Here is a 16,598-nt window from a genome sequence, read left to right on the forward strand (position 1 = left end):
AGTATACGTCCCTTTAGCAGGATTGTACTGCAAGCATATCAGACAGGTCTGCACTACTCTGTTGGCCGTATTGGCAATCTCAGGATGCTCCCAGACTCACGTAAGCAATTTAGTAATTGCGAGAGCTCCAACATGTGCCAATCCATGTGTCATTTGAACCATTGCCTGCAAGTAAGCTGCAGGCTATTTCCATCTCTCCATATCTTTGCTTCTCCAACAACCCTCATCGTCCAACACTCCCTCTGTTGCCCAGGTTGCGAGTTCTGCTTCAGACGCTGATTTCTGAATGTCTAGTATCTCCTCTCTAGCATCATGCCATCGCTCAGCCTGTGATTTCACCACATACATCGGCGAGGCATTTTGTAACATAGCAGTTTCCCTCGCTATGCAATCTGCAAAAGCGTTTCCTTGTCCTACTTTGTTTGTCACTTTCTTATGTGCACTGCATTTAATTATCGCCACTTTCTTTGGACATAGTAGCGCATTCAGGAGATCCCGCACTAGTTCTCCATGCATAATGTGCACTCCGTGTGAAGTCAAAAACCCTCGCTCTCTGCAGAGTAGGCCAAAATCATGCGCTACTCCAAAGGCGTAACGGCTATCAGTGTAGATGTTCACACATAAACCAGCACTTAATTCACATGCTCTTGTTAAGGCTATCAATTCCGCTGCTTGGGCTGATTTCTGTGGTATTCGTGCTGCTTCTACCACTGTCTTAAGTGTCGTGATCGCATATGCTGCAGAAGTTGTACCATCTGGCAACCTTAAACACGATCCATCAACCCATAGTTCTCCATCTACATCTGGAAGTGGCGTATCCTGTAAGTCAATACGACCTTTTGTTTGTTCTTCAGTCAGGAAAACACAATCATGGTGTTCTTCCTCCTGGCCCTCAGCAACTGGATACGGCAATAAAGTAGCAGGGTTCAGAGTAGCACATCTCTTTAGTGTGATATGTGGCGCCAACAGCGTTCGCTCATATCCTGTTAAACGTGCACTCGTTAAGTACTGGATCTTTGTTTGATTTAACAGAGCATCTACCGCATGGGGAACTAACACCAACAATTTATGTGACAAAACTATTCCCTCACTCTGTCGTATAGCCACTGCTGTTGCTGCGACTGCTCGAAAACACCCAGGTAATCCTCGTGCTACGGGGTCAAGTACTGCCGAGAAATACGCACATGGTCTCTGTTTATCCCCGTGTGTCTGCACTAGGACTGACAATGCACACTCATCCTTCTTGTGTACGTATAATGTAAAAATCTTCGTATAATCTGGCGTACCTAGTACTGGTGCAGAACAAAGAGCTTGTCTCAATTGTTCAAAAGCATTCTGACATTCATTTGTCCATTCAAGGGGAAGCGGTGTAGTTTTGGACAATAATGCTAACAAAGGTTTTATAATATGTGAAAACCCCATTATCCACTGCCTACAAAAAGACGTTAAACCTATGAAAGCACGAACATCTCTCTGAGTGCGGGGGACTGGTGTATCTAAAATCGCTTGGATTCGATCAGATGTCAATGCACGTCCCTCCTTAGACAAAAGAAGACCGAGGTAAGTCACCTTTGGTCTACAATATTGTAGCTTTTTCCTAGAAACCTTGTGATTATTCTGAGCAAGAAAAGAAAGCAGAGCAAGACTACTCTCCTCACATTGTTCCTGCGTGCCTGCTGCAAGTAAAATGTCATCAACATATTGAATGAGAGCCACTCCAGACTGTAAATCGAAAGAATCAAGCTGCCTTTTTAGAGCCTGGCTATAAATGCTAGGACTTTCAGTATAACCTTGAGGAACTCAACAAAATCTATACGATTTATTATTTAATGTGAAGCCAAACAAATATCGGCTATCAGGATGGATGGGAATGGAAAATAAAGCATTTTTCAGGTCTATCACGGTGAAGGTAGTGGCTGTGGGCGGAATCAAAGTAAGTAGGGTGGTAATATCAGACACCACTGGGTATTGGGGCACCACTATCTTGTTAATTTCTCTCAAATCAATAATAAACCGATAGATCTTGTCATCAGTATCTTCCTTTAGAATCGGAAGAATAGGGCTATTACAGACATTATAGGGAACTTCCTCTACCACGCCTGCAATAATCAAATCATGTACAATATGCGTTAAAGCAACTTCACCTTCCCTGGAGATTTTATACTGTGGTACACGAGGCAGAGACGCTCCCTCCTTTACAGTGATACGAGTGTCTGAAGTAGCCCATAACGTTTTTGGGAGAGAGGCTAACGCCTCGATCTCTTGCATGGGGCACAATCTCTCTACATCTGGGTAATTGTCATTCAAAATAACCTGCACCCCTTCAGGAGCGCAGCGTATTGTTGCTCGAAAATATTTAAGCATATCTATTCCCATAATATTGTCTGGGGTGTTTGGTGACAATAAAAACGGGCACGGGGCAAGAAATTTGTCAATGTGAAATGTAAGGGGTTGTGACAATGGGCTAAGAGAGGGTGTTCCATCGAACCCTATCGATGTAATCATTTCGCCAGACAGGGGAGCCCTTGGAACCAAGTGTTTAGACAGAGCACTACGAGTAGCCCCTGTATCAACCAGTAACTGATCAGTAGAACCCAAAACGTCCGCTGATACATATGGACCTCTTTGATCTACTGGTACTTCAACCGATTCCACACCCCATCCTACGCAATCCTATGCATGTACATAATCCTGGGACTCAGTAAACTCACCCTCAGCTATCTGATACTGATTCCGTCGATCAAAAGTATTACTATCAGCCTGACCACGACCCCTCGCTTCAAACCTACCACGATCGCTCGCTCCACCCCTCGCTCCTGAATAACTATTCCGTGTCCTTCCACCTCCTCGACCACGCTGATTACGTTGTTCTCGAAGTACCGGACAGTCTAAGGCCCAATGTCCAAACTGTTTACAGTATGCACACTGATCCTCGGAAATGTCGGTACGACCAGAAGACGCACCGTACGATCCACGCCTACCTCTATCATTCCCTCTCGGCTGTGTAGCATAAACCTGAGCCAACATCACTTTCGTCTTTAATTCCTTCGCTTTCTTATCAGTACTTTCTTTAGCCTCCAATTCCTGTCGCTCATAATACTGAGCCATAGTCAATAAAGAAGCAGGGGTCGCCGTGGTCCAGGAACTTTCACTGGTCTTTAAACGTTTTGCAATCTCCGGTAGGAGATTTGCTACATACTTGTCAACGAATAAATGCCTACCCATGTCCTCTGTTAATAATTGCCCACTGTAATCATGAAATGCTTCCTCGAAACGTGAGAAGAAGTCAGAAACGGACTCATCCGCCTTCTGCTTACAAGAGGCTAACATGGTCCAATCAATCTTTTTAGGAGGAACAAGCGTTTTTAACTTATTCAAAATAGCCACCGGGAGATCTAAAATTAATTGGCATGGCTTACACGCGGGCTCCCTATCCAAATCGGCTTGAGCTAAAATTTTCCAATCCGCCCCCAGGATCGCTTGATCATCGAACTTACGATCGCCCTCCACATATCGGGAGGCAATATTAATCCAAAGAAAAGATCAATATCAACTAATGTCATAGCACACGAAGAAATAGCCCCTTCCACTCCTTCATAGAAAGCTGCCGGAATCTTACGGGGGTCAGGCAGAGCAGCTTTGAGTGCCATGACATCTGTTCTGTTCCACGGTGTATAAACCCAATTATATATAAAATAACCCTTTGCATCAACAGACAATTTGTCATCGCTTGTACCTTGCCCTTTAGGAGGGACATATAGAGGTGCAGCTTCAAGCATAGGCATAACATGAACTGTAGAACTCTTATCTGCTCCAAAGATAGGGCACTCTTTGGATTTCTCTGTCGATCTTAGCGCAGGCACATCTGATGCCTTTCTCGCCTCCCGTAATCTTGACGCCTCATCCCGTAGCTGGACCAATCGTTGATAAAAACGATCCGCATCTGCAATAACAAAAAGACCTTTATGCATATTCTCACGGCCAACTGATACATCCTTAGGCTCCAAATCAGTTGAATACTTTCTAAATCGTTCTACAACTTCATCTCCAAAATGGCTCAAGAAATACAACTGTTCTTGCTCAGACCACTTACGCATATGGTCATCAATCTCTGAAATAGTTATCGACTTAAGATTACGTTTTCGAGCAAAACTATGCAATTCCGCAGCTTCGCCAGCACTTAGCCTAGTACGACTACCCCCTTGATCGTCTCCGTCTGAATCCTCAGCTGGGGCCGTAGGTGGAACATATGGAGGCGGGCAATGGTCTAATAATGAAAAATCATCAGATTCATTAGTAAGGACAGGATAAAGAGGACGTCGAATAGGGAATTGACCATTCGTTTGCAAATTACGTTCCCGTGCTTCCCTCTCTTTCTTTTCCTGCAACTCTTTTTCCTCCAGCTGTAAAACTTTATCACGAGCAGCCTTTCGCTGCTCTTTGTCTGCCAAGGCTTGTTCACGCTTCATTCGCTCACGCACCGCTTTCTCCCACATACGTACACAATCAAACATATCTTGTCTAGACCTGCGCTGAAACAAACATTGCTCCACATACTGAACCTTTCGAAAATCAAACGACCCATGTAGTGGCCATTGCAATTTGTGATAAGATTTAGTATACTTGTGCCATAATGTACTGTATATAATAGGGGGAATGCCAAATTTAACGTACATTTCGCGATTAGGTGTCCCCTCTGGGGGAGCCGGCTGAGATGCATTTAATCGATAATTGGTACCTTTTCCAAAACAGCACATTCCTCGAAGTGTGCTTAAAACAGGCATGTCAAAAATATCACGGAAACGCGATATTACAAAAATGGCACTTAACATACTTCACACAAGGTGTGCCGTTCAAACAAATACGAAATTAGAGAAATATCTCTACATTGCCTGCCTATGTGAAGTGCACTGCACATATAACTCAAGTCATAGAACCAAATGTTAGCTAACTCAAAACAAATCCAAAAAAGCCACAGTAAGCGTCCGTAGACTATCTTACCAATCACAAGCTTACCAAATTCTCAAGTATCCAGGTTCCAACTGCCAAGTTCCTTAATGGAATCAGCCAAACAGGCACTGTACGACAACTCGAACGATCAGGATCTCAGTCGAGGACCGGCGCCACCTGGAAGGTCAGATCAGAAGGAAAGGAAGAAATCACCGTGGGTGCCAAGACTCGGGTCATTCAGTGACAGCGTACGCGTCCATGGCGAGTTTCCAATCCTTCGTCACGACCTCTCCTTCGGGCATCCGAGTCGCCGATGAGTCCCTTCGTGGTCGCCAATTTGTGGTATTGGGTTCTCCAGACCTACATATTCCGCAAAACCGCTTACACCATAAAACAGAAGTTGGCACGGAAACTAGAAATGCAAAAGACAAGTTTATTAGGACCCCAAGGGGTGGTGGTACATTCCTACAGCACTCTTCGGCAATGCAAGAAGTATCACACCGAACATCGGTGCGAGACCTCTTTTATACAGTTTTACAGTAATAAAAAGAGTAGGCGGAACACATTTGCTCAGTTTAGGTACATATAAGGACATTTTTGGAACACAGCCAACTCATGGGAGGAGTTCTAACACTACTGGTCAGTTTGGGGAACATTCCTAAGTGATGACTGTCCACTAGTACAGAGGGTTTAACTACGCATGTGCAAGCTTGTCCAGTACTAAAAATAGCCTGTTGCTGGGCAAGTTAGGTGGTCAGTGGTACAGAGGAAGGACAAAAGGGCATGCTGACCACGAGGCAGCGCGTTCATATAAAATGGACGCCAGTGTTCTCAAAATGGCCCCCGAACATCATGGTCAAGATAAGGGGAAATTCCTGTAGCAAAGCTGAACGCTAACCTGATCACTGCCAAATTACGACACTCTCAGTGCGTCAGTTGGAGGGTCGGCTTCCTTCGGCACTCGCTACAGCAGGGCGTCGGGCAAGTAGTCAGTCGATCTGCTCCAAAACCACTGTGTGTTTACTAGGGCAGATGTGGGCATATTTATACCTGGAAGGTGTCGAGTTTGACGTAAGGGTGGACAGAATAACGTCACTAAGAACTCGCAGTTCTTTACACACTCCAGGAGTTCTGGGACAAATCAATACTGAAGCAGGGGGAAGTCCCGGGCTGCTGAAGGCTGGTTGTCTTCAAGAACTCGTTGTACTCTAGGAGCTTAGTGGAAGTAGCCATGCGGTATTTGGACTGCATTGGCTTTGTCTAAATATGGTTATGATTCTTATGCCTATATAAGGATATGATAAGTTATACCTATATAAGGGTATGAATTGGGAAAATTACACTAGAGCCCTAGATACGTTTACAACAGTATGAGAATATAACGAAAGAGTGTTCTTGAGTCCCACCATACCTGAGAGTAACCTAAGTTGCATGTAATGGGTTGTCTAATCATTGGTACCTTTGCTATAGGATGAAGAGCTAATGTGACACTGATGCTAGTCGGTTAGAGGTTCTAGGTACTGAGGTGAGTTTTTTTGGTCCACCACAATTCACTGATGTCCTGGGTCTCTGCACAGTTCTGTGTCTGAGCAGAATCCCTGCAACACGTGGTTTTGAAGAATGGAACTCGAGGAACAGGTAGCCTTGTGCGGTGCAGTATTTATTGGCTGGAACGGAAACAGTAGAATAAATACCACAGAACCTTTCCTTAATCTTGAGCACTTCTTCTCTCCTTTAAATCACCAAAAAACATAACTTACTTAAAAAGTACTGTGAATTGCATGTGCGCTGTTCCTATTACTTGAAGAAAAGAATTCAAACACAAGATAACATTCTACAAGTGTTTTTCCCTTGTCATTAGTTCTGAAATAAATCAACTGACATTACACATTCTAATGTCTTCAAAGCTTAGTCATAGTATTGTCTTTCATTTCTTAAATCAGAATGAGAGATTAGTAATTAAGTCTTTTAGCAACAAACAAGTCCGAGTGTCCCTATTAAAAGAAGTATTCAAAAAGTTACTTTTCTTGCGTTGGGCGCCAAAGATACGATTTAAAGTTACTTATCTTCTTTCTTTTCATTCTTTGCAGATCCTGCTGTTGGTGAGAAGAAAGAAGAAAATCCAAGCCAAGATTCCAGAATCGTGATGTGCGGTAATGAAGGTAAGTTAAAGGGTTTCACGAGTTGTGGTTCCTGTTTGGAAAGAGAGCGGAAGGTTAAGCGCCTTCTGGAAAGATGGGTGTGGCTATTATAGGCCTGCTGCACCCCAGTCAGTCACACCCTAAGCACCTATCATGTATTGTCACGTTCCAGCGTGACCGTACGTGAAGAGGCGCTTCTTCTGTCAAGACAAATTACTGCTAAGATCGGTAGCTGTAGAACTCTTCCATTAATGTCATTATGTTCGTGCTGCTGTGAACGCCATAATATCCAATACAACGCTTGTGCAACACCAAAGATGCAAGACTTACAAAAAATGTTTTTTGCAATTCTTACCACCCAAGCCTGATTTACATACAGTGAGTTTTCAAACTTAATACAGTTTCACCAAACAATATACCAAATATAACGCAAACAATACATTTATATATATATGGAGTGCTGGTGCACGGGAAAGGGGTGGGTTTTTTCCTACAACAATAAATGTTACTTTCTATGCCTTAATTACACATACCAGATTATGATGTGTAAGCAAGATAATTATTCATGACACTTTTGCCTATGATGGCATCAACATAGACAGAAAAATGTGTCAGAGACCGTGGCACTCGGATGGACTATCGTCCATGAACCCTCCAGCATCCAAAAAGGGCGCATGGACCGCCTAGCCGCAGGCGGGAAATACAGCGGAAATGCAACTGCAGAACAAATTGTAAGATCTAAATCAGGCCCTTAGTCCACATAGAAACCGACCGTACACTATGCTGAAAGGATTCACACCCTATTGGATATTCAGAGACATACCATGGGAACCCCTATCCAAGCAGTGTGCAGAGGCCTTTGCAAAGAAACAGTTCTTTTCCCACGAGGAACTTGGGGGACCTTGGTTAGCACCACCTCTGAACCACAAAGTCCCCATGAATGAGTGATGCCAGTATCTGTTGGTATCCTTGAATTTACAACAAAAGTCTGATCTAGGAAGGTCAAGAGAGAGGGAAGAGTAGTTTGTCCTAAAGAAAAGTGGAAACGGGATAATGTGAATTGTAGTGGATAGCTGTGAGTGGTAGTGGATGAAGATGAGTGCTGAGGGTGGAAGGTGAATGCAGTGGTGATTTGACTGCTCAGTACGAAGAACTTGCATCAGCCATTACTAAACAAGTTGCCTGAACTTGGCTTATCACATGGTGTTGATGCCCAATTGATCCCAGGTTGATGCTCAGTGTAGCTGATGCAATGATGCAGGGAAGAAATATATATTCTTATTTAATACCTTTTTAAGTGTCAGGAACCTCTTTAGGAAAAATGCTTCTGGGAGGATTGAATAAGCAAACCCTAAAAAGATAACACTAGAATTAGACCATTTAGGAACAGCCTCTTTTTTTTAAAGCTACAAGAGATAAAAGATTAGCAGAAAGTTCCCCATTGATGGCACTGGAGACTGATTCCTGTGAAGTCAATTAAAATACATCTGGTGACTCTCATGGAATGTTTTCCTCTACAAAAGAACAAGGCCACTCCCTCAACAGAAAGGGGGCATTAGTTGCTCAAGTAAAGAGAATTATGAAGTGTCAAAGCAGCACACCACCATGTTTTCCTGTTGTAGGTCTTACCTCACTCATCATCCAGCATAGCAGGACTAAGGGCCACATGCACAACCACCAGATTTTATGAGTTCCAATTGCGAATTTCTGCGATTCACAATGAGGAAGTCACAAAATGCGATGTACAACAGTGCGTTTGATACTGTTTGCAAATCTCAGTGGGTTGCAAATGGGCCTGTCTCATCAATATTCATGAGGCAGGTCTTAATTTGTGACCAATTAGGAATCGCTAAAACCACAGGGATGGTGGCCTGCTGGAGACAGCAGACCACCTTGTCTGCGTTTGCTTTTAAATAAAGCAACAATTTTTTTTAATGCAGCCTGTTTTCCTTAACGGAAAACGAGATGCATTTCAAAAAGAAAAATGAAGAGTAGGACCACTGCCTACTCATAAAAATCATATTTGCTACTGTTCTCAAAAGGGAAGGGGTCCCCTGGGGACCTCTTCCTGTTTGTGACTGGGTTACCACCTACTTGAAGTAGGCAGTAAAACGCGAATGCTTTGCGACTGCATTCCGGTTGCAAAACATTCATACATCCCACTGTGAATTGCTATTAGGAAGGGACACCCTTTGCACACCCCTTCTTAATACCTACTCTCAAACCCTATTTTGTGATTCAGTAATAGGTTACCGATTCACAAAGTAGGGTTAATACGTGCCAAAAGGCCATTAGGTGTCACACAGGTCTGATTCTCTGTTTGCAACCGGTAAATCCTTTTGTACATGTGGCCCTACGTTTGCTTATTTTCTAATGCTCTAAGTTGATGTTCTGTCTTACATTTAGAAGCCTCATGAGGTCCCCCAGAAGCCAAGGTCAGCAAGAAAGTCCCATTTGAAACGTATACCATAATTCTGTCAATGAATCACTGTAACTGGACTAGGACCAGGTTCTCCAGAATTTATGGCTATCGCGAGAGAGGAGGTGGTAATTATTCCGATCATCTACACTAAGTTGAATTTAGTTTTTTTTTTTATATGAGCATCGCCGTGGCAGAGTTCCATGCTAGCAACTATTAAGTAGTTGATACAGCTCTTGCGTGAACAATGGTGCCCCACTGTGCAGAGGCATCAACGAGAATATGAAAAGAGTAATTAAGAAAGTCATGTGCATTGTATAAGAGCTACAAGGAAACCAGCAGGTTTCATAGAAACTCATCTTCATCATATCATAGGTATATATCAGCGACGTATTACGTGGCGAGGTAGTTGGTACACATTTACTTGACAGATGTTAGTTGCTGCAGTCCATAGATCTGCTCAGTTTTTGGGCATTTCTCACACAGCATTCCATTGGCGAGGATTGAGGCTTAAGGAGTGGCGTGGGGGTTTTAACATAGTGTGTGAAAGTATATAGATGTTATGGCACTCCAAGGCTTTGACAAGATATGACCATTCTACTTTGTCAAAGAATTTCTCGGCATCCATTTATATATCATATCATATCAAGTGTTTTGTTCATCAATCTCTGCTTTGGAATTATTGTTGGTAACTCTAGCATTGGATGCAGAGGAAATGCACTTCATAAAAACTCACTGTTCTGGTTGGACAAAGGAGGGAACAATGGGGATTAAGTGAGTGGCAAGACTTTTGACCATGATTTTCAAATCCGTATTCATTACCTATAAAGATTGGATATTTTTAGAATGTTGCAGGTCTCCGTCCTTCTTGGGAGTCAATATGATAGTGGTTTTGGTGAACGTTCCAGATGATGTGGTCTGGTGTGGTATGGTATATTAAATAATAAGGAACTCTAGGAGATAGGGTATCTTGAAGTTTTTGGTAAAGTTTGAATGAAAGCCTTTCTAGCCAACTGCCCTCTTTGTCAGTTTGTGAATACTGTTTTGTCATCAATGGTAATGTCTTTTTCGAGTGATAGTTTAAGAAATTCAGTTGTTGGTTGAAGAGGTGGAAGCCCCACTAAGGCAACAACCACAATCCTTGTCATTGTGAACCACAAAAGTCAGTAAGTTAACCTTTGCTTAACTCTGTGGTTGCTTGGCACAAACCAGTTTCAGTTGCAGGTTCAGGCAGGGCTAGTTGTAGGGAGGCCTCTCGAACTTGTTGGGTCCCTGTTGCTCAGAACAGGCCAACCAACTTACCCTTGGAGTTACTCTGGTAGCCTGGGTTGAAGGGAGGCTCAAAGAAGTCTGGGGTGACAATAGGATGGTTTTATGTTTTTTTTTTTGTGTGCTGGAGGCAGCCCCTATTGTAGTCCTAGAAGGGTAGGGAACCGCTCCGTACCCATTCATTCGGTCAGGATGACCCATCCTGCTCACACCTAAGCGCTACTGTCTCGCTGGGAGGAATACACAAAGCCTAGTAGCAGGGCCATGTGACCCAGGACTCTGGCAGCAGGCACCAAATTGTTAGGATATGAAAATGCAAACTTTCTAAAAGTGACATTTTCTGAATCATGACTTAAAATCTGTTTTTGCCATTAAAGAGGATTTTAAATAATTTTTCATTAGTGTGTAAACACGACATTCCTACCTTCGCCCTGTCAAAACCTATCACTTATAAAATGTAATAATGCAACCTAATGTTATTCAATGGGAGAGATGGCCCTTAAAGTAGTGAAAACACATTTAGGGTTTTTTCACTACCAGAGCATGTAACATTTTGAAACACATGTTTTACCTTTTAGACATAGTGCACCCTGCCCTATGGGCTTTTTAGGGCCCACCCTAGTGGTTACATATGTTTTAAAAAGTAAAAATGGCAGTTTTAAACTCCACTTCCCACCTGTTTTAAAAGGCTACTTTAAGGGGTGGCACAATGGATGCTGAATGCCCACTTGTAGCATTTAAATTACAGTCCCTGAATACATATAGTATCACATTACTAGAGATGTACAATTAAATTAAATGTGCCAGTTGGATGTGGGCCAATTTCATCATGTTTAGATGAGAACAAGCACTTTTGCATTGTTATGTTATGTTATGTTATGTTAGTGCTATTTGTATTGCGCACGGCTGCTCCAGCGAAGGAGCGTCCCGGTGCACCGACAAGGTGGCGAATACAACACAACTGGGGAACAGAAATAATTATTAAGAAATTGGGGAGTGAAGGATTTAACAAAGCTCAGAAAATAAATGAGTTTTAGCGGCCTTGCGGAAGGAGAGCAGGTCACCAAAGGTCCGGAGTTTCAAAGGTTAGCAGTAGATCAGTGCACAGAGACCTGAGCCAAGAAAAACTCGTTAAAAAACAAGAGGAGTGAAAGCAAAAAGTTTGGGGGTGACCCTGCATCGAGGGACAAGTTCAGCAGGTGTGAAGTCTGTTATCTTTGACTTCTTATTGTTGCTTCCTGACAGGTGAAACAAACTTCTTGAAATCTTCTACGGTGGTCCATTTTATTTTTCACTGGTGTATATAAGGTTTCTTGAACATCTTTGAAGATTGTAATCATATTTTTATCTTTAGATTTAAAAGTCCATTATTTATCTTTTAAGGGATATTCAGGCACATGCATCAAAGGAAAAACTGGTCGCAAACGGGCAGATTCTCAGAATCGGCCCCTTTGCGACCGGTATTTTTGCATTTGGGATGCATCATCCCATTTGCAAAAATCTCAATTTAAGGAATCTCTAAATTGCGATTGCATTTAAGGAATCCCAAATTGAGATTCCTTAAATGCAATGCATTACATTTTAAAAATTAGCGATTTTGCTAATAGGAGTAGCAAAGTAACATGAAGTTGAACTTCATGGTAATTTGCAAAAACTTTGAAAAATTTACTTTTGAGCATTTTTTAAAGTTTCATGTTGCGCGCACACACATGCCTTTAGGGCATGTGTGAGTGCAACATATGTTCACAGATCAATTTCAGGGGTGCAACAGGGGGTCATTTTGACACCCTTGTACCCTTAAAATTGGATGAGCAATTTGCGAGTACCTACTGGTACTCGCAAATTGCTCATGCAATCTCCAATTCATTCCTATGGGTCTGAAGGCCCATAGGAATGAATGGGACATCATTCCTTAATTGCAACTAGCAATTTGCGAGTAGCAATTAAGGAATGTGTAGGAATCGCTATTTTTATAGTGATTCCTACATGCATAGGCTTTTGCGATTTCCTAAATAGCGATTCCTTAAAAATCGCTATTTAGGAATCTCAATTCCTTCTGTTGATGCATGTGGCAGATTATTTTGCTTTTTTCCTTCTTAACCTTGTGGAAGGTGGCCAGGAGTTTCGCTTTTCCATTCCCACCAATATTTTATCACAATTTGATGCCACGGAGGATGATGTCAGCAACATATGTAAATCTATTGTTAAATTCAGTTTCAGCAGTTATTATTAGGTAGAATGGTAAATGCCCTTAACGTGCCAATCTTCTAGGTTTTTTACTTTTCTTTAGTAGGGGTTCAGAGCCTTTGATAATCTTTTTGTGTCTAACGCTGTATTTTCTCTACCAAGAGTTGCATTGTGAGCACCCAAAAATAGTCTTTTTTTAAATGTCTGTGTCATTAATATTAAAGAATTTATTAGGGAATTTTTTTGAAATGATTAACTATGTCTGGATTGTTCAGCAATATTTGTTTAACTGCCAACTGGAGATGTAAACAGCGACAGATGTGTTGTCAAATACCAGTGATATTGGAGTATAACCTGATACAATTATTGATCCAAAGTTGACATCAGTGAGGATGTTAAGTAAGTGTTTTGATGTTGGAAGTAATTGTCCTCAGGTGTGAATTATGAACAATGGAGAAAAAGGTATTTTCTTGCTTTCCCAGATTAGCAGTGCGCCTTACATCAACAAGGTTTTTGCTGAGAGTCAACTTTAGAAGAAACATCTTTTGTTCGTGATGAACATTGCAGTAGGTATTGTGTACATGATAGCATTAATGTAAGTGTTACAATCCCCTCCCAGTATAATGTTCTTTGAGTATGGACTTTCTTAGATTAATTTCTTTCTCCCTGGATTTCAATAATGATTCAGAGAGGGTGGTCCACAGAAGTCAAAATGTTGGATGAGGCATTATTTGATGTGATAGTGTTTCATTGTAAATCTTGCATCTTTTATTTCTGGCGGTGCTAGATTTGTCAGCCACCCAGGTTATTTTCTCTTGTTTTACTTGCAGTTTACAGAATCATGCAGGCTTGGGTATATTCTACATCAGTGGTTCTTAAAATGTGGTCCCTGTATATAATTGTGCCCCTAGGTTTTGGGTTATTGGAATACGGATTAGAGGGCCTTGTCAGTGGGTGAATGGAATGTTGAGAAGTTCTATTAAGATAACTAGTAGTTTGGTTAACAAGCTGGTTAGAATGGAGATTGCCTCCTCTTTTCTCTTCCTCAACGTATGCAATTTATACTCACATTGTTCCTCATGTTCCCCTTCTGTATGTCTTTCTAGGCTTGACAGACCTTTTAGACTGAATTGCAGCTCTTGCCCTCCAGGCAAAACATTTCCAAATGCTCTATTTTGTATCCATTTCATTAATTTTATTTTCACTGTTGTTGAGTTTTCCTTCTAATGTTTGCAGATCCTCTGAGGTTAATGTCAGGATGGACTTCAATGATTCGACTTCACTCATTATCCCAGATAACATGGGTTCACCACTTGTTTTCCAACTGACAATTAATTTAGATGCAGCTCATTGGTTTCTGGTTTTGAGAGAGTTACTTTTCTCTTGCTCACTTTTTGTAAGTGAGATGCTGGAACTATGATTTGTTCCTTCTTTAGTTTTTGTTTTTCTCTTTGGTTGTTGATGTTCACCATTCCTATACATAATGTTGTGCTTCAAATAAAGTTGCTACATTTCTTCTGAAGATTGGAAGAGTCCGTAGAATTAGTATTTCATTCAACTTGTCTCTTGGGTGTTACTGGGGCCAGTGCAAAGCTGGAGTACTTGTAGACTTTCTTACAAAGTTTCTGATTGAATTTGGAGCGGCTGAGAGATGGTAGATCCAAAGTGGATAGTGCTACTTCAGCATATCAGCAGGCCGGGTTTAGCTTTAGAGTATTCGTGCTATATACCACTATTGTCTGACATTTTAACATGTATGTTTTATCTGGAAAGAGGGTCTGTGGTGGCTGTCATTCTCAACTCACATGTCATTCTCAACTCAGATGATTAAGGAGAGGGAGATATGGCAAAAGTGTGCCGATTCTTTTAGTTTAGAGGTCAAGCTCAGTAAAATTCACTTATTAAGAGTATTCGGTTCTGGTCAGGACTAATCGGCACACGCTATGGGATTTGCAAAGATGGCTGCCACTGTGAGGATGTAAAGCTCATAGTTAATGAATTTGGTTAGCGTGCTGTGGATGATTGTTAGACTTGGCATCATTGGCGTGAGTCTCCCTTCCATTTTTACTGATTGTTTTTATATGTTTTTGCTGGTTATATGCTTTGGGCACTGTGCCATTGCTATTCAGTGCCACATTGCAAGTACTCCCTATGTTAAATTGATGTACTAATTAATGATTCCATGATTGGGTTATTTGATTTACTTGTCAGACCCTACTACAGTGCACCATGTGTGCCCAGGGCTTCTAAATCAAATACTGCTGGTGGGCTTGCAGCACTGTTGTGCCACCCACAGAAGCAGCTTGTAAAATATGTCTCAGGCCTGCCATTGCAAGGCCTGTGTGCAGTCTGTGACTGCCATGTCGACTTGTCAAGTGCACCCACTTGCCAGTCCCTGAACCTTCCCTCTTCTTTGTAGCACACACCCCTAAGGTAGGCCCACGGGCAGGGTGCATTGTAACTATAAGGTAGGACATGCCCTGGTGCGTGTGGCATTACCTAATAGTGAATTATAGCCATTTTTGTTTTTCACTGTTGCAAGGTTACCTGTTCTCCATAGCCCAGATGGGCAGTTAGATTATTACATCTTATAATCCTAACTGACTCGGAGAACATGGTAGAAATTCGAATTTAGTAATGGCTCTACTCAGAATGATAAAATACATCTTTTAGTAAAGTTGGTTTTAATATTCTGTGTTTGAAGATACCACTTTCAGAAAGTAGGTATTTTCTTGTCTAACTGTCCAGGCCTGCCTCTGCTAGGTTGTGTATTCCTTGTCTGGAGTTTGAGTGACAGGGCTTGGGGATTCCAGGAGACAGAATGAGTCAGCCCAGTAGTGAATAGGGAAATCTGCATCTAGATGGGAGGGAGGAATTGCACCTGGGACCTGAATAGGGCTGTGCCTTTCCTCACAATGCTGGCTCCAACCCCTGGGGTGCAGCTGATGTATCTGCACTGTGAAAGAAAAGAAGGAATCATGTCAACAAAGTGCTCCAGGGCTGCGCTTTCCCTCCACAATGCTGGCTCCACCTACTGTGGGGCGTCTGATGTTTCTGCCCTGCACTGTGAAAGGAAAGGAGGAGTTGTGTAAATAGAGTGCTCCAGAACTGGTCTGGACTGGGCAAAGGCCCCTCTGCCTTCAAAGAACAAAGAGAAAAGCAGTATAAATATTGGGACCCAGACCCAAAAACCGTAGATCACTTCTGGGAACAAGACAAACCTTTTGCCAAGAAGGAGAACCAAGGAAGCTGCAGGAGTTTGGACTGCCCCTCTGCCAGTGTGCTGTTTGCTGGGTTGCCTGCAGTGGTTTCTTTATTGCCAAGGAAAGGAGAAGGAACTTTTAAAGGACTTGCATCATCTTGCAGAATATTACTCCAAGGGCTTGAACTTGTTGCAGAATATTACTCCAAGGGCTTGAACTTGTGCTTGCCTCCTGCTGATGTCTCGGGACAAAATACTTCATCTCCAGCTCCCCTCTGAATTTCCTTGCTGGGAATCCTGGTGTTGCTGGAAGCACGACGCAATGAGAAGAAGCGCGACGCCACCGCAGCTGAAGTCGTCACATCGCTGGCGAAGCGTGCCGCCGCCGCATCTCCCAGGAAGCGTGTCTTCATTGAAGCTGCTTGCTGTC

At 42.4% G+C, this 16,598-nt stretch overlaps 2 protein-coding genes across 3 annotated transcripts in view; both read left to right on the forward strand.

Annotated features, from left to right (window-relative positions):
* Nucleotides 1-16,598, forward strand: part of LOC147725029 (uncharacterized) — a 40,187-nt gene that overhangs the window by 18,479 nt on the left and 5,110 nt on the right. The window contains exons 2-3 of one of the 2 annotated variants that reach the window (XM_086966491.1): nucleotides 7,041-7,112; nucleotides 13,449-13,532. The gene's annotated coding sequence lies outside the window, so the exon portion shown is untranslated. The remainder of the gene's footprint in view (nucleotides 1-7,040; nucleotides 7,113-13,448; nucleotides 13,533-16,598) is intronic. The other variant, XM_086966492.1, reaches the window with a different exon arrangement.
* Nucleotides 1-16,598, forward strand: part of LOC147725030 (uncharacterized) — a 99,177-nt gene that overhangs the window by 18,439 nt on the left and 64,140 nt on the right. Inside the window, exon 2 of the mRNA XM_086966493.1 lies at nucleotides 7,041-7,112. The gene's annotated coding sequence lies outside the window, so the exon portion shown is untranslated. The remainder of the gene's footprint in view (nucleotides 1-7,040; nucleotides 7,113-16,598) is intronic.

This window comes from Lissotriton vulgaris, chromosome 4_1 (assembly GCF_964263255.1).
Source record: "Lissotriton vulgaris chromosome 4_1, aLisVul1.2, whole genome shotgun sequence".
In the NCBI taxonomy this organism is placed as follows: Eukaryota; Metazoa; Chordata; class Amphibia; order Caudata; family Salamandridae; genus Lissotriton; species Lissotriton vulgaris.